General features: G+C 37.2%; 1 protein-coding gene across 1 annotated transcript in view; it reads left to right on the top strand.

Annotated features, from left to right (window-relative positions):
• RSPO2 (R-spondin 2) overlaps positions 1 to 17,548 on the top strand; it is a 121,782-nt gene that overhangs the window by 81,266 nt on the left and 22,968 nt on the right. The gene's annotated exons all lie outside the window — the stretch shown is intronic.

Raw genomic sequence — 17,548 nt, 5'->3', positions numbered from 1 at the left:
TTTTTTGCCTCTTAATGTTCTCAATTCTATAAACTCATAGCAACATGCAATATAAGTATTAGCTTATGTAACCAAAGGCACTAATAAAGTGGGATGGATTAAACCAAAACCAGGAAATAAAGATATTTTTAGTGGGATGGGGTCAAGTGTATGTGCTTTCTTGACATATGCTTTCTATTTCTGTTTGTTTTGTTTACATTTCATGGGTACACTTTATGTGGTCTGCTTTAACACACTAGGACCCAATTTTTAAGCTCCATGCAGGAGAAGTAGGTTTACTTTGATGCTGTAAACTGAGCAATCAGACATATTTGACTGTGGATTAGAATAGTTTATAGTACCTCTTTTGTTTTTAAGCATGGTATTATAGTTGCAAGTGCATTTTTTTTTCATATTATTATTCTCTGGAGCATCTTGAAAAATCGCACTGTAAGCATTCAGTAGTCAACCATTAGATTTACTGGAGGCTATTCTGATTTGTTCACAGTAAAGACCTCTTATCTTTTCAATATACTATTAAGCAAACTTCTTTATTTATTCCCCAGTATCGGCTTCCTTCTGCTTTCTTACCTATTCTTAACCTGGTCTGTATTTCCTCTGACATGCAAGCTGCTTGATAGCTGGTTCCAGTCCAAGCAGGGAGAAAGGAAACAAGGGTGGTGTGTGGGATCCACTGTCAAAAGTAGGTTGATGAAAATAAAAACAGAGGTGAACAGGCCTTAGAAAGAAAGTGGAGAAGAGAGAAAGTTATCTGGATTTGACTTAGTGGGTGCTTAGTGACTTATACTACATGAGATCTCTTAACTAAGATTCAGATATGTCATCTTGAAATATTTTGGCTTTCTGGTATGCTCCTAGTAGTGACGTTTTGCCTGATATGTTTTTTGGGCAGATAAAACAAGACCAAATGGCTTTCTCAATCTGGATTTCTCTGTTTCTCTTAATTGCAGGTTTGCATGATATGCTCATTTTCATATCATTTTTTGAGAAGAAAACCCAGTTTGTATGAACATTCATACTGATTTTTGGGTCTATTTCTCCTTGTGCTTGGATTTTTGTATGGAATTTTGCCTAATGACATTTTTTGCCAGTGGTTTTCTAAATAGTACTCTTTAGCCTTTATTAGTTACCTTAAAATGAAGTACTTGGATCAGTAATGAACAGACAATGCCCACTGGCTACAATAGTTGCTGAGGCTGATAAGGCAAGGATATGCTGATTAACAGTAAAATGATCTTATCATAAATGTTGAAGTATTTCCCCTGCCTCACATACAATTTGAATTTTCAGTACTGACAAAATGTATTCTCTTTCTTCTCTATTATTGAATCTGTATTGTTTTTCAACATGATTTTTCATAATTTTACTTAATGACTTAGGACAGATCTTTTCCCTTCTGTTGGTAGAAGGAATGTTCATGAACATCCCAGTGCAACATCAAATCACAGCAGAAAAAGTAATATGTGGCCCATTTTCTACCCAGAACAATATTCCTGATCAGTGCCAGAAGACACCTGAATAAGTTTGTCTGGATTACATAATCAGTCTTTTCCAACTTTGTTGCTTCTGGGTTATGTTCATATTTTAATTTCTAGAGGGCGCTAAGTTGGAGAACACAGCCCTAGTCATAGACATCAGAAAAAATATATTTTTTTTCGACTGCTTTTTCAATTAGATGAATTTTAAATATGTTCAGTCTTACATATTTTGGAATCATACCTGAAAAAATAGAGGAAAACATTGTGATTGTAATTAATAAAATTAAATACTACTCGGAGGACAAGTCATATTTCAGATTGTTACTACGGTCATCAAATATCTCAGGGAACTATTAAAAATGGTGATAAAATGAAAAGTGGGTATTACTTAAATGCATTTCCAATTGCTACAAACTTTTCCACACTGATAAGTTTTGGATGTCATCCAGAATTGGAATTTCTTGGGAAGGAAAACACTTTAATGAGATTAATAGCTTAGCTTTGTTAATACTTCAGCTTTTACTGTTTTGAGAAATTTCAGCTTCTTTAGTTTAGAGTTAGCACAGTTTATTGGCATTTTTCCAATAGATGATTCTTTATGACTTGGATTGGAGTTCTCTATTTTACAGGTGTGAAGTATCAAAGATGCTGATTAAAAAAACTGCTGAAGAATAATCATCTGTTTTCGGTAGCCTCTGCAGCAGTAGCCAGCTTATGTAATACCTCTGCCATCTAAGTTTTTTAAACTCTGAATTTTAAGAAGACCCTGAACATCCATTAGTCTGTTGGTTAGAGAAGATGGTGAGATGGTGACAGGCAACAAGGAGAAGGCTGAACTGCTTAATTCCCATTTGCATCTTGCTTTTCACATTAAAAAATGTGGTCCAACCTGGCAAAAGTGACATTCTGGAAGGTAGAACAGAAATGCAAGTCAAAATAGGTAAAGAATTGATGAGAGATAATATCTAGATGCCTAGGGTACTAAAGAAACTGGTAGATATGATCTTAAAACCACTGACTGTAGTCTTTGAGAACTCCTGAAATACAAGGGAAGTACCAGAATATTACAGAACTGCTAATGTTGTTTCCATCTTCAAAAAAGGAAAAAAAATGGGCCCAAGAAACTATAGATTAGCCAGCTTGACATCAGTACCTGAGAAAATCCTAGAAAAGGTAATCCAGCAGGGAGGCTGCAAATACTTTGAAATGAACAAGGTGATTGCTAGAACCCAGCATGGGTTTATAATAAACAGGTCATGACAGACAAATTTTACTACCTTATTTTTTTTTACATGTTAGACCAAAGGAACACTGTGGATGTAGTTTACTTAGATTTCAAGAAGGTGTTTGATAAAGTTGACTGTAGCCTCCTCCTTGATAAAATGGAACAATTTGAGATGGATGGTCCCACTATAAGATGCATTCACAGCTGATGGAACAACTGTATCTAGCACATGTTCTTAATTGTTCTGTGTCAACATGGAGATACCCTCAGGTTGTGTCCTGGATCTAGTGCTCTTCCACATTTTCATAAATGACTTAGGTGAGAGGATAGAATAGATGCTCATCAAGTTTTCAGATGACACAAAGCTGGGCGGAGGGTGCTAACACCTATGAAGACTGGCTGAAGGTTCAGAAGGATCTTGAATATTGGGCCTTATCCAACAAAATGCAGTTCAGTTGGAGAAATGTAGGCTCCTGTGTTTGGATAGGAAAAGTCAGATGCACAGATCCAAGATAAGTGGTACCTGGCATGGCTGTGGTTTTTGTGAGACTGATCTAGAAGTCCTAGAAGACTACAAATTAAGCATGAGTGTGTTGCAGCTGCCAAAAGACCTAATGCAATTTTGGGCTGAATCAACAGAGGTATAGTGTCGAGATCATGAGAAATGATGTTACATTCTATGCTGTACTGTAAGATAGCACCTGGAGTGTTGTGTCCGTTTCTGTTTGCCACAAGTCAAGAATGATGTTGAGGAACTGGAAAGATTGTAAAGAAGAGTGAAAACAATAGTGAGAGTCTTCAAGGATAAATCCTGTGAAGAACGTTAAAGCGGGTGTCCCCAACCCCCGGGCTGTGGACTGGTACTGGTCTGTGGCCTGTTAGGAACCGGGCCACACAGCAGGAGGTGAGCAGTGGGCAAGGGAGTGAATTTACAGCCTGAGTGTTTACAGCTGCTCCCCATCGCTTGGATTACTGCCTGAGCTCCACCTCCTGTCAGAGAAAACAAGCTCATTGGCTTCTATCTCCAAATGGTGTGAAGAAAAAAGAATAAAAGGTCGGGAAAAAGAGGAAGCACTTGAATCATCCCAAAACCTTCCCCCCCACCCCCCGTCCCATGGAAAAATTGTCTTCCACGAAACAGGTCCCTGGTGCCAAAAAGGTTGGGAACCCCTGAGTTAAAGGAACTGGGTATGTGTAGTCTAAAAGAGAGAAGACTAAGATGAAACATGATATCAGTTTTAAAATATTTGGAGGGCTGTCACAGGGAAGAGGGTGTGGGTTTATTCTTCATAGCTCGTGAAGGTAGTACAAGAACCAATGGGTAGAAGTTTTACAGAGGGACATTCAAACTTGAAATCAGGAGAAATTTCATGACCTTGATTGCTGTTTAGTAATGTGATAACCTGCCTCCTGGAATCATACTGTAGGTGCTCCATCACTGGAAGCTTTCAAACAAAGGTTGGATAGCCATTTGTCTGGGATGGTCTGAGGATTCCTGTCCTGGGCAGGAGGTTGGACTGGAAGACCTTCAAGTTCTTTCCAACTGTGATTTTATGATTCTAAAGCCTAGCATCTAATTAACTACTTCTTATCAGGCAGAGAATCAGAAAGCAAATGGTCTGTGCATATGTACTTGGGCATAAAGGCAGAAGGAAGTAACCTGAGGTAGCAAACTCATAATTAAAGAGGAGTCAGTAATAGGCAAAGCAAGGACACAGAGTAAATCCTTAACTATCTGTCAGCATCATTCAAGAAGGTGGCATACAAATAATTGCCATACATCAAAAAATTTACACCTGGATGCCTCTTATGGACAGTAGCTTGTGAGGTGCTATTGTTCTAATGTCACTGAAGAGACACTTGCAGCAAGTAATAGAGAAATATTCCAGGAGGAACTGTTGCAGTTTTGGTGCAATTGATATAAAGATGATGCTATTCACTTTGAAAGTTATCATTGTGTGGATTTACAATTTGGAGAAAGTCTTTAAAAGCAAAGCAAAAGTTGGCATGGGACATAATATAAGCAAACTTATGACCCCATCTGTGAAGGGTTTTATAAGTAAATTGATGAAGTTTCAAATATTGAGTTTTACCAAGAAGCACAGTGATAAATTTTGCTACTTATTTATTTATCAGTTATTTGCTAAGATAACTGATTTGAATGTGCAATCAGTAGGAGACATACCATAGAATTTGCAGTAGTTGAACTATCTGAGTTATATCTGAGGACAACATAATATATGTCAGGGTTCTGTTAATGTCAGGAGATCCTCAGATTCTTAAAGTAGGAATGCAGAGAATGTAAACATGCAACCATATTCAATGAACAATTTCAGGAACTGGTTGCCATGACTGCCTTTATAATAGAAATAAGCTCCTCTGAGGAATTTATTGCATTGTTCCTGCCATTTTGGGGCTGCCTGATGGTAAAGAATAGCTAACCTGGAGATAATGAAAGAGTGATTTTTAAAAATAGATTAATAACATTTTTAAGCCACCAAATCAATCATAGATTTGCAAGATCTTCTCTGTCCAAAAGGGATAAAAACTGAGCAAAAAAGTTGGACTAATAAAAAGCACTATTAGCTACACTAACTTGGTGCCTTCCAGATGTTTTGACAACAGCTCTCACAATCTGTTGTCATTAAACATGCTGGTAGGGACTGATAGGATTTGAAGTCAAAACATGAGGAGGAACTAGGTTGCCTATCCCTGAGCAACAGAAACCTTAACATTAAAAAAAGTGTATTATACAAAGACCAATTGCAGATTGGTCTTCTTGAAGATCCAAGAACATGCTACTAGAATTGCCTCTTCTCTGGATTTAATTTAATTTGATTGATTAATTTATTAAAATTTATTGGCCTCCCAACTCCAGTGGACTCTGTCAACAGACAGCTCCTAGACCTGCATGTCTAGACACTGATTTTCTAGCAATAAAGAAGAAAACAAAGATGGATTAGGGTGACACGCCATAAACCTTCACTCCAAAATCATAACTGATTCCTCACAGGAGCTTCATGTAAAGTTTCTACAGTGACAAAGTGGAATTCTAGGGGGCTAATGCATCAACCTCTATCACTGTCTTCTGCATCCAGTTGGATGAGAAGGTCTGGAGCCACTGGGAGACCAGACCCATCACTCCACTGGAAGCTGACATCCATGTAAAAATGTTCCATAAGCACATTTTTTGATTTCAAAGAACAGAAGTCTTTGGTAGTCTGAGCAAAAGTGAAAGTCATCCATCAGGGTAGTCAAGCCAATTTCCACAATAAAACTAGAAACAGATTGAGATGGATTGTGGTGGGTCATCTTTTTGTCTGTAAAAAACAATGGCCTTATAGAAGTTTAATTTCCTTTAAACCTAATCCCTTTTTCAAAGTTCTGAGATCTACAGTATTTTTGTCTTTATCAATAGCAGTAGGTATTAAACATGGGAAGATTCTTAGCTGGCGACTGAGTCAATTTTGGAGTCAATTTTAGAGTAATTTATGTTATTTTATTTATCATAATTTTATCATTGCCCATCTCTGCCATGCAGGGGACCCTGGGCGGTTCACAATAAATTTGCATCTCCTCTGAAAAAATGGGAAAAGCAAAATAGCCATGATGACTGCTTTGTTTCTTGACAATAGCTTTCTTCCTGGACAACTAAGTTTTTACAGTAGTGGTATCTATGCTTTGCTCAGGCATGGCAAATCTTCACAAATGTGATATTTGCCTCTCAATCCTAAGCATACTATGTTTTCAGTTAGTAACACTGCAATTTCTAAACAGTAGATTTTTCAATCTTGTTTACATGGTTTTACATACAATCTTTTCAGTATTCCAGTTTCCCAGATAAGCAGAACTTGTAGCTTTCTAATCTCTATTGTCCAATAGACTATACACATATCCCCTTTTTTCTTTGAAATCAATACATCTCAAGACCTGATTGGTAGGTAGCACAAAAATGAAACAATAGTCTGTTTCTGCACTAATTTTAGAGTTATTTTAATCTTATCTATCTTAATCGTCCCCTAATCTATTGTAATTTGTCAAAACTGTAGCAACTTTGGTTTCTATGTCATTGCAGCTGGAATAGTTTAATTGGTATTTTTAGAGAAGTGCAGTTTTTATTATACAAGTATTATTGGTATAGTCTCTAGTTTAAAAATGAATAGCAAAATAAAAATAAAAATGGCTGTATTTTTAAATCAGTTTCCACAAAACAAAACAGTTACAACAAAACCCTCTCTCCCACTGGATTGAGCATGTCAAATGAACACACTCCTTTTTTAGAGGGGGTGTAATTCATATTAAGGTTTTGCCTGATAATGGGGTAGGCAAGATGACCCTTGTGGGTCCTCAAAACTTTCTCTTTAACCTATTTTTAAAAAATTATATTTCTTAAAATAAATGGAAAATGGAAAGCTAGCATGCTACAAACCACTTAGCCTCTAGAATCATCTATTTAGAAGAACCCCCTGGAGCCCACAAAAGGGTACTGCATGGAATAGCAGGTGGCGGGTTGGACAAGATGATTTCCAACCTCTACATTCTATGATTCTATGATTCCCTCAACATTTATCTCCTGATATGTTGGTGCTGTGGGACTGGCTATGTGCACCAAGGCAGACATTTCTGGAATAGGTAAGCTTCCCACTCCTTTTTAGAGTACTCATAGCATGCTTTTAAAATTCTAAATAAACCCAGTGGCCAAAAACGCCGCCTATCCCTGCCACATGGTAATCCCAAATGGCACTGATTTTTATGATAAGCAAGACAATTTAGGTTTCTTAGGCTTAGTAATATAAACACTTCTCAGTTGTGAGAGTCACCAGCTGAAGTAGGAATGAATGAGTCACCTACTAGGATTGTGGCCATGTGACAATCTGAGGACAGAATGTGCCTAAAGAGCACTATTGATGTCTATGGGTCTTTAGTAAGTGTGTCCAGTTTTAGAATTAAGTTGCAGAAGCTTCATGAAAATTTGTATTTTGATCTACTGCATTGTTTACAGATAATATTGCTAGCCTTTAGATAAGGGGCTGGAGAATATGTGCCAAAGCTCTAACGAGTTCTGTAATTTATAGGACAATTTTAATTCAGGTTTCCAATACTCCAACTTCATCCGCCCATGTCCTAACAAAAACATTTCTGTTCCTAATAATTGAGAATAACTGAGAATCTTATTTAATTATATGAACTAGGCAAAAGACTATCATTTGTTTGCTTGTTTGAATTTATTAGCCCCCCAACTCCAGTGGACTTAGTCTTCCCCATATAGTTTGGCTGAATGAAGCAACCATTTTGTTTATGCCCTCATTATATCTCTTACATATTATAAACTTCTCAGGCTTGTACAGATATAGTTGTTTAAAATGTAGATTTGACATTAGGAATGATTGCATCTGACATTTAGGATTCCTTTCTGTTTTTCATTTTTGCTCTTAATTGGATTCAAATTTCTGCATAAAACTGAAAGATTATTGTTCTTACAAATTACAGTGTGCTTGAAAATGTACTCATTTTTACCACAGTTTTGTGTAAAATACACATTGTTACAAACATTTCCCCAAATGTAAACTTTCTTGCATGTTATTTTCACTATATACTGTATCTGTATATCTCTTACCCAAAATATACATCTTTATGCATTGTTTAAATTGCTTCATGAAACTGGAAGCAATGTAAATTTTAAAGATAGCTGTTTGAGTTCACACACTACTTCCAAAGCAAGAAATTTGAAAATTTGCATTAAAATGTGAACTAGATGAAGTTCTCCCCATCCCCAGAATGAAATCAAATTACCAAAGTTATCTATGTTGATGAGGGTGGAGGGGCTGCTTAGTGGCTTTATACTTCATTGCATCTTGATAGGATGGTTTCAATTTATCAGTTCAAGCTGGATATCAAATCAAATCAAATCTCAGTTCTGGTATGAAAATGGTACTATTTAACCATATCCTGATATACATTTTCCTGTCATCAGTCAGATATTTCTTGTAGGTTTTGCTTGGAAAATATGCTTGAGTGTACTTTTACTCAGAAGAAAAAGAAAAAAAAGCTAATACTTTGATCTTATCTGCTCTAACAAGTAAATTACAATGGGAGGAATATGAATTTAAGGCCTCATAATCCCTTCACTATCTCTCCATGTAATCTTCTGCTAATTGGATTATCTGATTTAAGACTGTGCAACCACAGATCAAGTATCAACTGCTGCATGAGTAAGTTCTCAATTATTTATCTGCGTTAATTAATAATTTCATGGCATATCATGTAGAAGGAAAAAGGCTCTAAGGTATTTTAATAATATGCGTGACATCTTCAAGCAAGCACTTGTAGTTATTACATATTTTTCTGTTTACAGGCTGAAAGAATTTGGCTTAGGACTCTTGAATTTCAGTAATTTATCTAGAAGATGGAGTATATATATTTTTTCTAACTAGGTATTTGCCTTGAGGAACCACTTGCTTATGAAAAGTTCCACTGAATAGTCTTTCCTTTGGAATAGTTGGGTTGATATATGTAAAATATCAAAATCAAATAAACAACTCCTTTTTGTTATGGCTAAACAGAGGTGAATCTATCAATTTTGGTTTTGTTTAATTTCTCATTTCACCATTTTTAACTGGAGAGGACACAGATTAAAGTGTGAAGCTTTAATCTGTGTCCTCACCTCAGCTCATCAATGTAGGGGGGGAAAGGCTGAAAAAAATTCCATATGCATAATTGTGTGATATGTGTCCCTTAATATTTGAGTTTTGTTATACATGTTTCCTCATGTACGTACTTTGTCCAAGTAATGTTTGTAGAATATACTGAGTTTTTGTGTTTTTCTTTGGTGAACACAATTGCTTAATATGTTCATTTTGGTTCACCAATATTTGAACAGGGACAATTTCAATATGTGGATTCACAAATAGCCTCAGGATGTATGAATTGGAAAATTTTGTGTAAAGCATCTAATTGAATTTCTTCTCTACTCCTAATTATGCCCATGAGAAATGTGTATGATTATTGTATGTTATATATGAGTTGTTTCAGATAGTCAGAAACTGCTGTCCTGTCCCAATACCCTTGCTGTTCCTCATTATTTCCCCCACAAAACCCTAATTTCTCAGGTTTGACTTTGTTAAGTCATCTCTGCTCAGAAACAAGACAACAAACCAATGAGCAGAAGTGTAGATGAGAATTAGCAGCCAAACCAGGAGGCAGGTTTAAGAGATAAGCCAGAATTCAAAAGTGAAGAAAAATCAAGACTTTGGGGGCACACAAAAATTCTTATTGCTTGAGCAAAGGTCAAATTAAATTAAAGACTGTGCTGGAAAATAAAGTCTCACTCCAAGAAAACCAACAGTCATAATATGTGAAGCAGTTCGAAAACATGCAAATGTGAGTAGATCAATAGGTACCGCTTCGGCGGGAAGGTAACGGCGTTCCGTGTCGTCATGCTGGCCACATGACCCGGAAGTGTCTATGACAACGCCGGCTCCAAGGCTTAGAAACGGAGATGAGCACCGCCCCCTAGAGTCGGATTCGACTGGACTTTACGTCAAGGGAAACCTTTACCTTTACCTATACTACTGCTATTTCTTTCTGAATAAGAGCATCACATCTGAGAGGAGAGTGCTGGATGTGGACATTGTTAAAAAACTAGTTTGTTTGCTTTTTGCAAATAATTTCATAGGTTAAGGAATTATATGTAAGGGTATGCAAAGAACAGCCTGAATCATAAGGAAGTGATTTGCCCTGGTAACAAAAGAAGATAAATTATGTTGCATTATCAATTGTGCTTTGCTGTTACCAATTTTTGAGGGGGAGAAATGTTACTTCCATCAGGAAGCCAAGATTCTTCCATTTATTCAGTTATTAGAATATATAGCTGGCATTTGATCTTTTGTGAATCACACTGAAGCAGATCATCACAAGAAGTTGATGATGGTGCAGTCTGGTAAGCAATAAAAAAAAAAGATTTGATTATGAACTTTTTCTGAGGAAATATATTTATTTAAAAATATAAACTCTTACCACAGTGGAGACCAGAAACCACGGACAGAATGAAGTCCCATTCTTCTTGCGCCTCTATCCATAAATCAGCTCCAGATGACTGGGAGACCTATAGCAGATTTAAAGCATATGCAGAAGCTGGAGGGAGAGGGAACAAGGGGGAAGCCCACTGACTAAGTGGAAGTCTGTAGCATTGGCTATAGCCTTAGGTTTCATCCTGCATTTGCACTGATTTTCCATTGTGTTTGTATGTCTTTTATTCTTGCTATTCATTGTGTTTTTATTAATGTTAAATCAGCCAACCCAAGAAACTTGTTATTATGTAGGATAAACTTATAAATAAAGGAGAAATGAATGATAAGTCTCCAACAAATATTTATTCCAAATGCCAGCATCTTTCTTACCCAAGAAGGAGCAATTTTTATAGACTTAAAGAATTAGAAGAGGCTTATTTAAGCTTCTAGGCAGTGCAAGAATCCAAATTAAAAGCTTCGTCATGGATGGGTCATTCAGCCCCTGCTCTAACACATCCAGTGAAAGGTACAGGTAGTCCTCACTTAACAACTATTCGTTTAGCGACCGTTTGAACTTATGATGGTGCTGAATGAGTGGTAATTATTACCAGTCCTCATATCTGTGGCAGTTGCAGCATTCCTGCAGTCATGTGATTGTGATCCAGGTGCTTGGTGAGGTGTGGTCATGTGACATTGCGCTTTATGACCGCGTTGCTTAGCAATGGAAATTCCTGTCCCAATTACTGTCATTAAGCGAGAACTACCTGTAGTTTACTACCTCCCTTTCTTATGGGTTGCATTGTCGAATTATGCCGTTCCTTAAGATTTTCTTCAACAGCCCCTTCTTAGAATTTAAGAATATTATTCCATGTCCTGCTATTCAGGATGCTAGTAAGTTTTAGCATTTAACATTCTTTCAGGTCCTTGGTGCTATATTCCCTCTTGGTCATCTGTTCTCAAAGCTAAACATACCCAGTTTTCTTGGTTTGTAAGTCTTAATTTCCAGTCACCTGATTATGTTTTTCTTAGCTGTAAGTATTTCAGTTTCTCTTAATCTTTCTTAAAGCATTGTGTCCAGATCTGAAGGCTGGGTCTAACCAATGCAGAATATAGTGGGATTATTCTTGTGACTTGAAACTCCTACTTCTATTGATGCAGCTAAAAATGCAGCTGCATTTTTAGTAGCATTATGTTACCAGTTAGGCAATATCATTTTTAGAGTGTTGCTGGGGAAAAACAAAGAGCAAATTCAACCAAGCATGAGTAAGAACCTTTCTTGAAGATTGTCTTGTGGCAATAAGAGTAACAAAACATTGCAATGCAGCTCATGCCACAGCAGCTTAATGTGGGGAAACTGTGAAGCACCCAAAACTGAGCAGGCCTCTGCATTCTGGGCTAGTTGTGGTTTCTAGGTGAACTTCAAGGGTCCTTGAAGACTGAACCTTGACTGAAAAGAGTCCAGATAATCTGCTCCATCCAGGGCCCTCCAAAGCTGACAGCCTACAACCCTTTCAACAATCTTCCCTAAAACGGGAAGGTTGGAGCCTGGACAAATGTTGTTCAACACTGTTGGATCCAAGGTTGGCCTCTTGAGAAGGTGGCACACCACCTCCTTCAAGGCACTCTAGGCCAACCAAGTGATGTTGTCATCATGTTTTTATCCAGTGCCTGGAGACTGTCTTTGTGTGTTGCGGGGGACGGGTCTGCATGGGGAAAAACAGGTTTTAGCACAATCCTAGCAAAACTGAGTGGCTGTGGGTTTTGCACCCCCTGGATCTGGAGATTTTTTTCATCTTTGACTCTGAATGGGGTTGCACTCCCCCTATGTAGTTAATTTGCAATTTTGGGGTCCTCTTGGACTCACAGCTCCTGCATGAAGATCAGGTGGCAGTCGTGGCTAAGAGGACATTGTCATAAATCCATGGTGTATGCCAATTTGCAAACATTGCTAGACCAGGAGGCCTTGCTCATGGTCAATCACTCCTAAGTCCTGACTGGAATTTTGCAATGGCCATCTGCATGGGGCTGCCCTTCAAGAGCATTTGGAAGCTGCAGCTGATCCAGAATACAGTGGCATAAGTGATTATGGGTGCACCATTATACATCCATGCAACACCACTGCTTTGTGAGTTGCACTCACTCCCAGTAGGCTTCTTGGTAGAAGTCAGCATCTGGTTATCATCTATAAAGCCCTACATGGTACAGGACCAGATTATTTGAGGGGCCACCTTTCTCCAATTGTATCTGCTTGTTCCACTAGATTTAACATGCTCCACATCCCCTCCATGAAGCAATGTCGCCTAATGGAACCTAAAGATGTACCTTTTCTGTCATGGTGCCTCCTCTCTAGAACAGCATTCACACTGAGATTTGGATGGCCCCAATCCTGTTGACCTTTAGGAAGGCCTTAAAAACTGACTGTTATCCCAGGAGCTGGGGATAGGATAGGTGAGCCTGACTTGTACAGAGTGAATGAGAAATCTTGTTTTTAGTCAGTTCCGGTGCACTGTATATTCTATATTGCTTTGCTGGTTTCTTAGTTGGTTTTTAAAGTATTGTTAGCTCCTCAGAGTAATGAAATGAGATGGGCAGCCATAGGAATTGTTTAAATAAATAAATAGTTTAAATAAATAAATAAATATTTTTATTGGATCTCATAAACTAAAGGTTACAACAATATAGATAACTGGAAAAGTAAGCTAATTGCTGAATGTTGGAGTATGTAAGCATATGTTTTTCTCTCTTTCTCTTATGTATTTGTATGTATGTATGCCATAGAGCAGCCTTTCTCAACCTTCTGAGCCTGGAGGAACCCTTGAAATATTTTTCAGGCCTCGGGGAACCCCTGCACATTCAGGCTCAAATATAGGCCAGAGGTTACAAAATTATATTTGCTTCATGGGTAGGCCTGTATATATGCATTAACAGTGTTCTTCAACTAAAAATAAAGAATGAATCTTACCTCTTTAATGGCAAGTTGCCTGTATTTAAAGTATTTTTTAAATAAATCATGACCTCCCAGGGAACCCCTAGTGACCTCTTGCAGAATCCTAGGGTGCCATGGAACCCTGGTTGGGAAACTCTGGTATAGAGTATCATTGCCTTTTAAAGTATCATTCAGAACAGCCTTGTGTTGTTGTTGGAATTATCTGTTTTTGTTTTTGTTTTTGTTTTTGTTTTTGTTTTTGTTTTTGTTTTTGTTTTTGTTTTTGTTTTTGTTTTTGTTTTTGTTTTTGTTTTTGTTTTTGTTTTTGTTTTCATTTTCATTTTCATTTTCATTTTCATTTCTTAATGAATAATCCTTGCAGAAATCCAGAGCAAAAGTGAGATTATAGATTTGAAAATCATGGTAAAAAGCAGGTGGTTTCTAATCCACAATGACACCTTCCTACTTAACCCATTTATAGTTGACCTGGTGATTAGGCTTCTTTCTATCAATAATTATTTTTCAGTATATGTGAGCTGCTTAGGTATGTTCAACTATCTTCAGTACCTCCAGCAAACAGCCATGCTCCGGGTGCACCAAGGACTCCACAGTTCAACCCTGAACTACAGATATTCTCTTCTATTGGTACCTTCAGTTTTTACCACACAGTATTAGTCCAATGTCCAGCAGAAACACGAAGGCTTAGGACAGGATTATGATCAATTATCATTATCAGTTATCATCTCTGCAACATTTACTTGACAATGACATCATTCCTAGGCTAATAAATTTTTCAAGCAAAATCACCAAGAAGCCTTGGGTATTTATAAGACTGTTTACTACATAATCAGATGTCTGATGCATCACTGAATCAGATGGATTTCTTAAATGCAGTTATGTTAACAAAGGTGCAGTGAACCACAGACCTTCTAGTGATCTTAAGCCTCTTGGTTTAAAGATTCACCCATGCCATGGAAACAAAACAATGACTTTTCAGTGTGAAACGCACAGTATGCTCTACAATCATGCCGATGCTAGTTAGATAAACAGATGCAGCAACCGGTCTGGATTTATAAAAGGTAGGGTTTGTACCCCAGTGACTTTTGTTTAATGGTAAGCTACGTGCATAAATCAAAGTACCATGGAATCTCTGTACCATAAGAACGTATCTTCTTCCTTTGCTTTTTCCCATGAATAACTGCAAATAAAGAGCTGGATCTATTCTGTCATATTTAAAAATTGTAAGGCAATGTCTGATTCATCCAGTCCAGGGTCTGATGTCAGTAGAATTTTTTCATGATCAGAAAATGTACCTTTTTAAGTCATGAAAAGTTCATTTTTCCTTCTAATAAGCGGCAGAAGCAGAGTAATCTGCTCAATTGAAAGGTGCAAAATGTGTATTTATTTGGTTCAAAGTGTTTTTACCCTCCTAAATACTATAGATTGTGCTCTAATAAGCTTTACTTTCTATTATATTGGTAAGCTGTCATTTGGAAATGAAGGCAGCGACTTAGCAGATCCATTTCATGTATTTTACTGGAATGGCTGAAAGTTCTTTCAATTTGTAAACTCTAACAGCAGCAAAAAAAAAAAAAGTCTGAATTTGGTTCTTTCCATTAATATCGCAATTTGTGTTCCAAGTAAAATATCTTTGTAGAAGAAGCTATGCTCTTTTTGCAGTGATTGCAGTACATTGCTTTATATATATATATATATATATATATAAAATTTAGCATGACGTATTGAACTCTCCAGGGTGAGTGGAATCTAAGTTGGAATTTCTGAGAACCCGGTATGGAGTCAGACTCGGCTGGGCAGCAGAAAAGTGTTGAGGTATCCAGTTGCAAGGTTTTGGCTGGTGCAGCAGTAGGGCGCTAATGGAAATGGTTACTTTATAGAGTGTCAGATTTATTATGAACTTGCTTGAAGGAGTTCAAGCTAGGGGCATGACTTTCAGACCCTCATGTTGGAGGAATTTTGCCAAATAGACTCATGATGTCTAATATTTCCACACAAATCAATGATCAGATTCATGGTAGCTATTAGCACAAAGAGAACACAGTTCATCATAATAATTGATAACTCTTTAAAAGTGCATCTCTATGGAAAAAAAGCATTTTTAAAAAACTATAAAAATAAATATTTGCTGTTAAAAGCAGTGGTCATACTGTTCAGCATTGCTTGGTGGAGAGAGAAGTGTTGGTCAATTTTTCTCTTGAGTACTTGCATGTCATTGCAGTTTGAAGAGCTGCCAATTAACTGATGAGCTGAAGCCAGATTCTTTTTCAATTCTCCAGCTCAGTTTGAATCTTAGGTGTTAGGAAATACTGTTTGGATTTTTACCTTTTAAATTATTGTTACCTAAAGGAGTATGCAGTGAAAAATAGCCAGTGCAGTGAAACTCAGCCACATAAAAGCAAAGCATAAATGCCCAGCAATTTATTTATTAGACTGGATTTAGGCTAAGTGTATGAGTTAATTGGGAGTAAATTTAAATCTTTTTTTTTATTTCAGTGGGTTAACTAGGTCAGGATCCCAACTAATATTTTACAAAAAAGTGGTAAAGGTGTATGGAAGAGCATATGCTGTGCCCATAGAAAGCCACAAATTCAGTTGTTGTTAAAATGGCCAGTAAGATGAGTGTTGAAGAGATATTTGAGGAGATACTTCAACCCAACACCTTAGAAAACCATATCCATTCACATTTTTTACCATCTACATGTACCATCTACATAGACAAAAACAAAAGCCAAAGGGTACATGATGCACCAGCGTGAGTCATATCACGTGAGTCACATCATGTAAGAAGCATGGAAACTGTATAAATAAATGAATACTTGAAATAAATGAATGCAAATGATTATGTTCAGTAAGTTAAATGGGGCCTGAGGAACATTTCAGGATGAGTGAATTCTACCACCACCATTTTTTCTCGGTGGGAGAGAATGCAATTCAGTGGTAGAAAAAGGAGTTAATTCTCAATATGTGTCATTTTGCTGCCTGTTCTTCATAGTGCTACACTTTTTTTTCCCCCTCTGAGCAAATGTAAGGCAACCCAAAATTGGAGAAAGAAGAGAGGAAATTTGCAAAGCTGGATTGAGTATGGAAGAGGTGAGCACTGAGGCTAACATTTTAGAGGCCTATCATGTTGATAGTGCAGTGGATCAAACCGGTGGAGTTTGATTACAAAATGAAGAAGGAGAGATGGTGTCTTTGATCAGCACTGCCTGTGGAGAGGCTTTCGGGCAAGTGGTCTGAGCTTCCTAGGAAAGATATACAAGGCAAGATGGCACATCAGGTATCAAAGAGATTTTCCTGGCCTAAATAGTGAAAATTGATGATTGAAGTAGGATTTGAGGCTCAGAAAGCCTACTAGTGGAAAGGACTAATAGGAAAAACGTTGCAAAGAACTCATGAACGGAAGCCATGGGGCTTGAAATAGAAGCCCACTGGAAAAAGGTATCAACAACCTGGTATCATGTGGCAGTGCAATCATGTCAATAAAAAACCTAATGCATTCCATTCTTTTTTACTGTTTACTTCAGACTCTAGGATTCGGATAATCCCTAAACTCTTTGATTTGAGCATTAAACTGAGCTGGGAAACAAACAAACAGTATTGCAAAAAATTCTGGCTCAGTGTTGATCTGTTAGATTGTTAGATGGATTAGTAGTCTAAAATGGTTGGTTCATTTATAATTATAAATGGTACCAATAATGGTAATAAATTACCATTATAATTTATAATTGTAATGGTCATTTATTAATGGGACTTAAATGGTTAAAGGACAGTGGGATCTACTTTCTGTTTCAAGGAGATACTCTGTCCCAACTCTGATAAGTGACAGCCTCCTGCTAAAGGAAGAAATAGCTACAGTACAGTTATTGGGTAAGGAAAAAAAATTCTGTGG

The sequence above is a fragment of the Candoia aspera genome, chromosome 3 (assembly GCF_035149785.1).
Source record: "Candoia aspera isolate rCanAsp1 chromosome 3, rCanAsp1.hap2, whole genome shotgun sequence".
In the NCBI taxonomy this organism is placed as follows: Eukaryota; Metazoa; Chordata; class Lepidosauria; order Squamata; family Boidae; genus Candoia; species Candoia aspera.
This window is presented reverse-complemented; position numbering and strand designations above follow the sequence as displayed.